This window comes from Xenopus tropicalis, chromosome 6, assembly GCF_000004195.4.
Source record: "Xenopus tropicalis strain Nigerian chromosome 6, UCB_Xtro_10.0, whole genome shotgun sequence".
NCBI lineage: Eukaryota > Metazoa > Chordata > Amphibia > Anura > Pipidae > Xenopus > Xenopus tropicalis.
The window spans coordinates 54,032,962-54,045,628 of NC_030682.2; the positions used below are offsets into that span (position 1 = coordinate 54,032,962).

The 12,667-nt window shown below is 37.2% G+C and overlaps 1 non-coding gene across 1 annotated transcript; it reads left to right on the forward strand.

The window, feature by feature from the left end:
- Positions 1-1,278: 1,278 nt before the first annotated feature.
- Positions 1,279-10,794, forward strand: LOC100489132. Its single transcript, XR_004223304.1, has 5 exons — positions 1,279-1,386; positions 4,374-4,525; positions 6,223-6,285; positions 8,002-8,060; positions 10,661-10,794. It is a non-coding gene; the product is annotated as an uncharacterized LOC100489132 (transcript).
- Positions 10,795-12,667: the final 1,873 nt, after the last annotated feature.

Here is a 12,667-nt window from a genome sequence, read left to right on the forward strand (position 1 = left end):
TCCATGTTTTGCATCTGTCGAATTGTTTTGCAAAACGGGCAACAAAATTTGGCGTTGAAAAAATAATGACACAAGTCTAACAATTTTGTGTGCAAAATATTTATTTTGATGCGCAACATTTTTGCAGCAAATCTTCTGCACAATTAGCAAATTGTTTGGTAAATATAAACGGGACAGATTTGCTCATCACTACAGGAAATGGATTATCTGCATATTAACCCCAAACAAGGTATAATCACTAAATAAAATAAACAATGGGCATTTTAGCCCCAGACATGCCAGTATAATTTCTAAGGAAAATGGATTATCTGCATATCCTATGATATGCAAGTAATATAATTAAATACAGAAGTGGACATTCCACTGTGGAACACATAGCCATCTTGGATTTTTTTCTCAAGGGGCAGGAAGCTGAGAAGAACCAAGGACAAGTAGAGTAACATGGGATATTTAAACAGTGATCTGGGACAGTAGGCTTTCAGTTGTGATGTATGTAAAAGTCCATGGGGGCAAGTGCCCCACTTTGCCTATATTTGCTGATAACCATGGGCATATTAAAAAGTCTAATGCTACTAAAACAGCATTATATAGTGAATAATATACCCTTATTGTAAAATATAAGGATATTATAAATCAACAAGGAGCTCCAAGACCATGTAAATTGAACATAAACAGCTTCTTACAGATACTTTTTCTGCTGTTAAAAAAATTGAGCCCCTGCTTGCCCTTCAGTTTATATTACTGCTAAATTAACTTCTTTCCATTGTTGAATTTACACTTTGTCTCTTGGGGAAATACAGACCATGAAAGAGTATATTCATAAATATCTACAACAAGTGTTTATTTGGCCTTCCACATCTGTTTTTTTTTTGTCTTACTTGTGACACTATGAATGTCAAGAGGTTCTAAAGAAAATGTCCAGGCCACTCATCTAGTTTATGCTGGGCTGGCCAGGGAGCCAAGTGGTTCACAAATGCCTACATTTATAATGAAATCAGAAATCAGGATGAAATCAAGAAAGGAAAGAAGACTAAAATGAATCAAACATTGTTGCAGTAGTACTGTGTGTCCCATACTTGTTAAGGGAGCAGAACATATATCTGGTTCATTGTACTCATTCTGTGACTAAAAATACAAAGTCAATGATATAACTAAACAATCAATGAAAGGCTGGAGGGCCAGAGTAAAGCTTAATTTGAAGTGTAAATAGTTTGTCATGAGCCCATAGCATCAAGCAAAGCTTGACTGACTCGATTGCATCAGATAGTGTAAACACAAATGAGTACAGGGAATAGTATAAAATCCGCACAATAAGACAAAAGAGTACAAATCTATACACTGATTACCTTTCACTTCTGCTATTGAAAGACAACTACATTTGGGAAGGTAAGTGCGCTTTTCCTTTTATAGCATTCTTCTTCATTGGCAGACAGGTTTTCAGAAATTTAAGCTTCAGAAAAATGCACATCAGTATCTATGGGTGGAAACAATCATCCAAGATCAAAACCTTATTTCAGTTATATAGTGTTTTTTAATTTTTATTGTGTTTCACCTTTTCTATGCCCCTCTGTCCAATACTTTTTCCCTTCTGTTTTTTTAATCCCTCTGGACATTTTTACTTTCTGCTCTGTCCTTTTCTTTCTTTCTTTCTCTCCTTGTCCAACATAATAGTTACTTCCTATACCACCAAAACACCCTCAGTATTCACGCCACACCCAGTAGTACTCCTAATAGATATCATTATGAACGATCTAGAGCTACACAAGTTATGGGAAGGTGATATGAGAAGGTAGGGACCTCCTCTTTTAGCATGATTCTAAAAAGAAGTGATGTGCCCCACATATACATTATACGCTGCAAGCAGGTAGCATAATGCCATACTATATGGTGTCAGGTTCAATATAGGCTAAAAATTACCATTATCTTTGAAAGTGACCCCTGTATTTAAGCTTCCCATAGACCGCCTCTGGTCCCTGTCAGTGTTGGGCATGTCCTAATGGCCCTTTTCAGAAGCACAGTAGGAGGTGGGTATTTAATCATAGTCATGTATTAACACAAGTAAATGTATAATGTGTGGTTTCCTGTGAGGTCAGTATAGTTGCAGATTGGTTCCTATCCTATAGTTTAAATAGATGAGCGCCACAGGCTTTCCTGCACAGCCTGGGCACAAAGCGATGGGTAGTTTGGAGATATGTTCAATGAAGTAACTCAAAACATAACTTTTCTCAGCCCAGTCCTTCTATATTTGGAGGAGTATAATTCACTTGCTTGCTTGCTTTTAATAGAATATGCTCCCTTTAACAAGTGATTGAGAAATGCTCATTGCAATCCAAATTTCTTCCATTACCAACTTCTACATTCCCACATGAATAATTTACATGACCTAAAATGTGCATTGCAACAAAAAACCCCATTATAATCCTTTCCTGATGCTAACTTCAAAAGAAACTTAAATAAACTCAAGCAAACATGGTAACCCTCTGCAGTATTACTGGTGGGGACTGGGAATCATTTTGCTTATGTCAACAGTGTATCCATGATTTCCAAGGGATGTTCTTAATTTGCAATTTCAGTAGGATTAAAAGGCTATTGCATTTATATAACTATAGCAGTGAACCTGAACTATAAAAGGGAATGTACTTAGAGGCATCTAATACAAAAGCACAAAAGCTGTCAATGGTGACTTATTGGGCATACATGGCTTACTAGGATTGGATCTCACTGTTTAACACAATCACGTCACTTAAAAAGATCACAATGGGAAATTTTTAAGATTTCAGTCTCTGGTCATTTTCCAGTATCTTTAATCATCAAATGTTTAATAATGATTTCTCTGTAATAATAAAACAGTACCTTGTACTGATCCCAACTTAGATATAATTCACTCTTATTGGAGATACATCTATACAACTTCTCTAGGGAAACCTATTAAGCAATTTGGACTACAGTACCACCTTTATGCTGATGACACCTAACTCTACCCGTCTACTCCTGACCTCTCTCCTTCTGTGCTTTCCCAAGTTATAAATTGCCTGTCTGCCATCTTCTCCTGGATGCCATCTGAAACTAAATCTTTCTTAAACAGAATTCATTATATTTCCTCCAAAATCCTCCCCTGCCCCTCTGATTTCACTCAGTCAATAACATTACCTTTCAGACACACTGCCTAGGAATTATCTTAGACTCCCAATGTCTTTTACACCACACATCCAATCACTTGGCAAATCTTGTCATTTTTGTGCAACATTGCCTGAATACGCCCTTACCTCAGTTTGACACAACTAAACACACATCCAGTCTCTCATCATTTCCTGCCTTGATTACTGTAACTTACGCCTTACAGGCATCCCAACACATTGCTTTTCCAAACTCCAATCTGTTCTAAATGCTTCTGCCAGACTCATTAATCTATCTCATCGTTCTACATCGTTCGCTCCACTATGCATATCTCGTGACTGATTCCCAATCTCCTCTAGAATAAAATTCAAATTTACACATAAAGCCTTTACTAATGAAGCCCCTCCCTATATCTCACACAAAATACACTCCTTCACATATCCTACATTCTGCCTCGCCTCTCATCTCCTCTCATCACCCCTTCCCATTCCCGACTGCAAGATTTCTCCTGGGCTTCTGCCTATCTCTGGAACTCTCTGCTTTGGCCCATCAGACTCTCCCCTTCTTTCCAAACCTTGAAACGCTCCCTAATGACCTATCAGATTAGGCAAGCATATGCATTGTATCTAAGCTGATCAGACATTTATATATGTATCATAGATCATCAATCAATATCCACATTCCTTTTGTTTCAATGTACCCCTAACCCATGTAGATTGTAAGCTCTTGTGAGCAGGGCTCTCAGACCCTATTTTACTCTGTATACCATTGTTTGTTAAACTTTTTTAAATCCCTGTTTGTTTAAATTTACTTTGAAGCGCTTTGCTGGCACTATATAAATAAATGATGATAAGATGAATCAATCCTTTTCAATATATTTAATGTTTAAATTATTTTTAGTATGGAGATCTAAATAATAGAAAGATCCCTTATCTGGAAAACCCCAGGTCCCAGGCATTCTTGATAACTGGTTCCGTACCTTTCAAAGGAAATACATCTGGGTATACAGGCAGATATACATTGGAAGATCTTCTTGAATTCTTCCTTGGAGTGTTGGGAAAGGATTTATAAAGATGTGTAACTTTCAGATTCCATTGCCAGATAACATTGCCAGCAAGCTTTAACTCTTGATAATGCTGTAAACAATGGTACCACTATATTTGAAGAAGCTATATTTGAGTGACAGTGTTGACATACATTTTAAGGGTAACATATGCAGCCACTGTTTAACTTTCTGTTATTGCATTTCTCTTCAGAATGAACAAAGGATTATTCCTCGGTGTATTACTTGCCGTGTTCTGTGCAATTGCACTGGCACAACCAGAGGCCTCTTCGGATGCGGAAATAGAGGACAGAGAGGCCCGGGGATTGAAAGAGGTAGCGCATTCTGCAAAAAAATTTGCAAAAGGTGAGGTTCTTTCCAGAGGATTCAGGATACACAATCACGCCATCCTTACAGGAATTTAAATTTCATTTTAACCTCGTAAACTGTTGATTATCACTTTAATACCAGTCACAGATTGGTGGTCTACCAGGAATATCTTTTTGCATTACCAACTAAGCATTTTTGGCCTGCCCTCATTTTTGACCAAAGAATACACACACGCACACTTCTTCAGGATAAGTGGAATTTACACCTAGTCAGTATTTTACCAGCATAGTCAGTACAAATAATGCTTGATGGCAATGTTACTAACAGGGCAGAAGATAAAATATAGAGAGGCTGGTATTTTTTTCTTAGAAAAGGTGGCAACTCTATGGAACTATGGACAAGAAATGATACAGCTACTCCTAGAACAGCCACTGCTAGACTAACTAAGCACATCAGAGGCAAAGTAACCAACAGAGTAGGACAAAGATGGTAGCTTGACTTTCTTGCAGCTGGGAACCCAGGGACTTAATAAATGACCTTGAGGAGAAATGACCAGGTAGTGGCCTTTAACGCTGTAAATAATACAAATAACAATGCCTTGTAATCATATTACAAATAACCATTCCATTTTTTGTAGTGATATTTTAAAAAGTGGGTTCCAGCGTCATGTTGCTCGTTTTGTCTCTACATAGAGAAGAATATACAGCGCCAGTACCTAAATGGATTATACTACTTCAAATCGCTTATCAATCTGAATGATAATCTCTGAGACCATTTTTCAAGTGATTGAAAGAAAGTATTGTTATTCAAAACTATTGGAATCGCTGAAAGTAAAACCCACTGAGAAGTCAATGTGATTTCCCCATTGCACTGAATGTAATTTCTAATTGTGGACGGGGAATATGACACCTGGATTTGTGGGAAATAGAATCGCTCTGTTGAAATCTCTAGTAATCGCTTGTTAGGAAAAGATGAGTGACTTGTCGCTGGAACTTGCTTTTTAAAAATTGCAGCGACTAAATCTCCCCATGGGACATTAGCCTAAAAAGGGAATATTTTATTGCATAAATTGGACTGCATGAATTAAGTGGATTACTATTGCACCAAATATTTGGTTTTTTTGCATAATCCTAGTTACCTAGTTATAAGTGTATAAGGCAAAATGATTATAAACTTGCACATGCATGATTCGTACAGAATGCAAAAAAAGGAGATTTTATTAGATCTTTTGCTCCCAACCCAGAAATTTCATCAGGAAAAGTTTTTGTATTCTTTTCCAGACAAAGGTCCTAGTTTGGGACTGAAATAAAAATAAAATCTTATTTTTGCATTTTGTACAAATCAGTGAGTGAATCAGTTTTTACTTTTTGATATATAAATACAACTGCTACTTAAACTTCTAGAAGCAAACTTTTAAATTCTCACCCTAAAGGCCAGAGAATCACATAAATGTCAGTAAAGCAAAGGGGTCACTTTAGGACTTCTATAAAAAAAGGACAAACTTTTATTAGTCAACTTTTGATCCCAGTTTTTGTAGAAGTCCGAAAGTGATCCCTTTGCTTTACTGACATTTATGTGATTCTCTGGTCTTTAGGGTGAGAATTTAAAAGTTTGCTGCTAGAAGTTTAAATAAAAGTTTCTAATTTTTTGCAGGTGTCTTTGAGTGGGTTGGTGATTTAATTGAAATTATTTTTATTCCTGTAAAACAAGAGTCTGTTTTTCTGTTTTCTTAGGTTTTATTTCAGGGCTTACAGGTTCAAAACGAGAGGCAATGCTTCGCAGTGCTGAGCTAGAAGGTGATTCATTTTCTGCTTTTCTCTTCTGGGGTCAGGGTTCAGCAGGAAGTTTGTATCTGCAGGAGTACTATTAAACATTTCTAACCTTATTATTATTATTATTATTATTATTATTAATAACAAAAAGAGGTTGGGACCCCTTATCCTGAAACCTGTTATCCAGAAAGCTCCAAATTACAGAAGGGCCATCTCTTATAGACTCTATTTTAATAAAATAATAAATATTTTTTTAAAGCCATTACCTTTTTCTTTGTAATAATAAAACAGTACCTTGTAGTTGATCCAAACAAAGATATGATGAATCTATATTGGAGGCAAAACAATCCTGTTGGGTTTATTTCATGTTTAGACACTTCCCAGTGATTGTAATCACTTACCAGATACCCCAGGCTGGTGCCCCTGTTAGCTGAAAACTGCACCAGGCTGGGGGTTCATGCAACCGAGTGATGCTCTTCCTTACATTGTCTATCTTTGGAATCCTGGGGCCGGTTAATGCAGAGTAGAGTGAAAAAGACAACTTTTTTGTTTGAGTTCGGATTTTTACTCTACTGTGCATGCACGAGCTGCACAAAGGCAGAAGAGGAAAGAGGATCACTCAGTCGCAGGTACCCCGGGCTAGTGCAGTTTTTCTGGTAACAGGAGCACTGGTCAGGGTATTAGGTAAGTTATTTCAATCAGCAGGGGGTGCCTAACATTTTGCCCCCCCCCCCCCAATGATTAAGACTTTCCCTCTCCTTCAAATATATTTTTACCAGACTTAAGGTATGGTGATCTAAATTATGAAAAGGTTCCTTATCCAGAAAACCCCAGGTCCCCAGCATTATGGATAACAGGTCCCACACCTTTACCTTGTATTTGATCCTTATTGAAAGCAAAACAATCCTGTTGGGTTTAATTAATGTTTACATGACTTTTAGAAGACTTAAGGTATGGTGATCCAAATTATGAAAAGACCCCTTATCCAGAAAGTCCCAGGTCAGGAGCATTCTGGATAACAGGTTCCATACCTGTAATTTTTAAGTGCCAACATATTTTGCAGTGCTGTACAATAATGGGTGGATATGGAGGACACATGTTCAGCACTTATAAGCTTGTTCAACAGAAGAGCCTAAATGCGTCGCAAACTGCACATACATACATTTCTCAAAAAGTGGTCCTTGGATGATTGTGTTTCCATATTATTGAAATGTATATATTTATGCCTATTTCTACCATAAAAACCTTGCCTTAAAGGAGAAGGAAAGGCAAAGTCACTTGGGGGTGCCAAAATGTTAGGCACCCCCAAGTGACTTTAACCACTTACCTTGTAACCTGGGCTGGTGCCCCTGTTCGCAGAAAACAGCACCAGCCCGAGGTACATGGAGCGGATCACTTCCTCCTTCCTGCTTCCGTTTGCTGAAATGCCAGCGGTCGGCGCATGCGCAGTAGAGTGAAAAGTCGACTTTAATGTTTAAATTCGGTTTTTCACTCTACTGCGCATGCGCGCGCAGTGAATAACAAAGGAGGAAGCGCAGGCAGCTACCCTGGGCTGGTGCTGTTCTCTCTAAACAGGGGCACCAGCCCGGGGTAAAAGGTAAGCGGTTAAAGTCACTTGGGGGTGCCTAACATTTTGGCACCCCCAAGTGACTTTTACTTTGTTTCTCCTTTAACCTTTGGAATCTGTAAGGCTTTGTAGTACTGTATATATAATTACTATATATTTTTGTTCTTTTTAAGATGAGAGGAGATGAGTTTCATGAAGAGGAAAGCAGCACTGAAGAACAACTATTTGTCTGGTAAATGTTTCAGGCTACCGCCCTACGGCACAGCACTGGGCCTTGTGTGTTCTACCCAAAATAGGATAATTTTAATTTAAACAAAATAGTAATACCTTAAACCCTGAATGGTTTAAGAAATAGAGACCTTTTGGGGCATTGGCACATGAGGAGTTAGTTTAATAGTTAAATGTTTAACATAGTGCCCATGACTGTTGCAGTGCCAATAGATAAATAGATAATAATTCTGGCATATCAAGGCCAAAGTTTTATTAATAAAGCATTAAAATATTATGTACAAGTATAGTCTTTAATAAAAAGGTCATAAAATTACAACTTAACAAATATAACATAAAAACTTGGTGCAATCCAAACGGGTTACTTGCTATGCCAGCCACCTTCAGAAGCAGACAACAGACATACAGTAAAAGGCACATAAAAATGTAAGCGCAGGCGCATAGATGTTCTTTTGCCAGGTATTTTCACTGCTGCACCCATGCTACAAAAGCTTTAGATGAGATGGGATCCCCCAAATGCATACATAACAAAAACCATACTCTAAAGTAAATCTGCTTTGTTTTAATGGCCACCGTATGACCTCACTAGTAAAACCTGTTCCTTTCTCTGTCACTTGGTTTCCATCTTTCTAGTCCAAATAATTTGATCCATAACCCATTGGCCAATTCAAACAAATGAATTAAGAAATCCCTAATGCCCAGCCAAGATGAACTACAAAAAATTGAATTGAAGTAAATGTTAGTTTATAATTATGAATAAAAAAAATGAACTCAGGCCCAGGTCATAGAACAAAGTACTACCTGACCAAAACTACTTGATCAAGGAGCCTGTGGATCAATCTTTGGAAACTATTTATCAAATTGAATTTGTGCGAGCTAGCACCTAAGTTTGCAGAATCAATTCCAAAATCAAAACATGGGGTCTTGCATAGTAAAATACTTGCATACTATTTAGCCACTGGTCTTTAATGCTGGGTGAAAACTTTTATTGTCTCATTTTGCTTCAGACATTAAACCCTGATGTTGCTGGACAACAACTAACAGCCTGCTTAAAACACTGATAAAAATGTTAGTGTATGCTGGGATTTATAGTCCAGCAAAACTTGGGTGAAATTTGGCTGTCCTCTTTGATATACACCATTATTTTACATAAATACAGACCTCAGTGACACACATTTAGGAGGTCAAGAAATTCTGGCATGTAGAGTGGCATTAAAAACTATGTACGTTTAAGGGGTATATTTATTGTGCTGTGTAAAAAGTGGAGTAAAGCATTACCAGTGATGTTGCCCAGGGCAACGAATAAGCAATTAGATTTCAACAGCTAGAAAACCAAAGCAAAGCATCTGAATGGCTGCTATGGGCAACATCACCAGTAATGTTTTACTCCACTTTTTACACAGCATGATAAATATACCCCCTAATACACTAATGAATGTACTAACCCACCAAACAAAACTCCCATTAAGTTCTGTAATGTCTTAAAGGAAAGCTATAACCTCAGAATGAAAATTTATCCAACAGCTAGTTTTTATCCTAAAAAGTGAACTGTTAAAGAATCTTGCCAAATTGGAACATATATATTTGGAAATTTAGAATTTAGAGAGTTTATCTTAAGCAATTATTTTCTAATAGTCTGTGTGCTTCATCAGAGGTCACCTGACAGGAAATAATGCAGCTCTATCTGTACCAGGATGAAATGTGGAAGTAAAAGACAAAATTCTGTTGATTTATTGGCTAACGTAACCTAGCATTTATGTGCGTTCTTGGTTTGTTTGCGTGCCCTGTAAAAAACATGATTCAGAAGGTGTCCCTTAGTACTTAATGGAAAACTGTACTTCCAAACAGTGTAGGTCTCTATAACAATATATTGCATTAGCAGCTCATACTGTATATAAACCCTTGCTTCATCTAAATAAACCATTTTCATAAAAATATACTTTTTAAGTAGTATGAGCCATTGGGTAATCCTAAATAGAAAATTGCCATTTTAAGTACTAAGGGTGCATACATGCTAGGGTACCAAGGTGCATACATGCTAGGCCCTATCAGCCAATGAATGGACAGAGTTATGTCTTTTGCTCCCACACTTCTTCCTGTTATAATTACAGGGAGCACACAGACTATTACAAAATGGTAGCTCAATGTAAAAGATGTGAAATAAACTTTAATGGTTTACTTAATATGATATTAAGTTGGTTAAGAATTCATTTTGGGGAGTTTGGTTTACTTTTAAAATTTTCTGTTTAGGATTATCCAACAGCACATACTTCTAGAAAGCATTTCTTTAACCAAAAGTTTTATTTAGATGATGCAGAGTTTTACATGTGGACTTTTTTAGGCAAAATATTTTTATAGATACCTAAAATGTCCAGGTGTATAGTTTCCTTTAAATTACCTTTGTCTGGGATGGAACCTGATAAAACTTATGAGCCTCAGTCTTAGGGAAAACTCCAAAAATTCCAACCCAAAGATTCAGCAAGGCTTGCTATACCACTTTTCTGCAATATAATTGGTGTATATATAATGACCATTTTTAACTGTTTAGCTCTACTTAAAAATATTTCTGGTACAAAAAAATACAATATATCTTTCTTTCCCTAGAATATTTCTATGGACTGAATTTATTCTGAACAATGCGGTGCTGAAGAATAAGAAGATCCTGCAGATCCCCTAATACATATAGTATAACCACCTGCTCCTGTTATGGGCAAATAAAATGAGCATCAAAAAATAAATACATGTGTAGTTTTTTTTGTGGTTTAGAGTTTATAGCACATCCATAATGACATTTTCTATTTTATTCTATTTATTATATTACTATAGTATCATACAGTGTAAATTATATTTTTGCTTTTTCAGCATGTGCCACACTCAATGCACACAGTAAACCAGAAGGTCATAAAAGGCAATTCTCCCCTTTAGCAGTATTAAGATATATGGAAACAGTAAGCATTGTCACACCGTGCCAGTTTATATCATTATAAACTTTCATTATATCATAGAGTAATGTACTTCAACTTTCCACATCTATGGATGCTCTTTTGATGATCCATATAAAATTTCCCTTAGCAAACAGATCCTAGGTGCATAGATATTTTGTGTAAACAGATAGTAGAAATGCAAATGGTGGATTGTAATAAGGGAGATTGGGGTGGCTGCCCAGGGCCCAACATTTGGAGGGGGGGGCAAAATTGTGGCCATCATCTATTCTATTAAGCAGTGTATGATAAGGCAGCACCATAAGTGCAATTATAGGAAGAGGGAGCATGGGGCGATCATATGAGGAGAGAGTGGCAGCAGCAAGAAGGGAGAACTATGCTATGAGAGTAGACACAAAAGGTTATTAAGTTTGCTTACCATTTACTCTGTACTCCAACTTATCACCTTGCCCTCTGGTTATCATGCAACAACAATGTCTGAGCAAAATCTCTGAGATGTGATGCAACAACAAAAATAGTCTCTAGTACAATTATTAACAATAAGCAAAATCTTAGTAATGTTTCACTTACATATGAGTAGAAAGAAGTACTGCATATAATGCAATCAACAGTAAGATTGAGATCCAATGGGCAGTAAAGACAATATACTGTCCCTGCCCATGCTTGTTGGCCCATGTATCACTGGTGCTGTGTAGCCTACCACCAACAGCATGATCTAGCATCAGGGACACATTATGCATCCCCGCAGTTAGAGGACAGGGATGGCCTTGCAAAGTAATTGTGGCTAGGTTTTCAGGGACAGAGAAAGCCATTAGCTGGTGAAAGGGGGCTACATAAACCAGCTACATGAGGGAAATCTGGAGGACAGGGGCAATGGAAGACAACTGCTTAGAGGAATGAAGGAGGCAGAGGAGGCTAAATAAAAGGCTGAGCTGCACAGTGGCCATACCCAGATGTAAACCAGTAAAACCTTTTTCCTTGCTCCAAGGGATGTGGTTCTCCCAACTTTATGAGGAGCAGGAGGTGTGACTATCCTGTCATGTTGATGCTGCTCCCACATCATACTGTGATGGCACTTAAGGCTGTAGTTCCCATATCAGACCATGGCTGCTCCCTATGCATTTCACAATGCAACTTAAGGGTCCTCCCCCTGTGGCAGCATCTTTACTAACCACTGTATTTGTCAATTTTTTACTTTGTATTAATAATCTCTTTGGATAGCCCTTTTCACGCAGTTTAACTATTAATTCCTCATTCTTTCTCTCATACAAATGCTCAGTGTTAATGATATGTTTTAACCTGAGATACTGACTTTTTGGCAAACATTTGGTAACTCTTGGCGAGTGAAAACTTGAATACAACAACAGGTTATTCCTATCATGGAAATACTCCATTCCTATGTAAATTTTATAGAATTACAAATATCATCCAAATAGTCAGCAAATTCTTTTAATTCAGATTCAATACCTTCCCATAACATAAATACATCATCCACATACCTTTTCCAAAGTTTAATCATGTTGCAACACCTGGGATGTGACAAAATTTAAGTGTTCACCTATCTGTGCATAAAGATATGAGCTTAGGCAAGAGCCATATTAGCTCCCATACTGTGCCATGTGTTTGTAAGAAATAATGATCCCCAAATTTAAAATATTTTTTCTTTAGA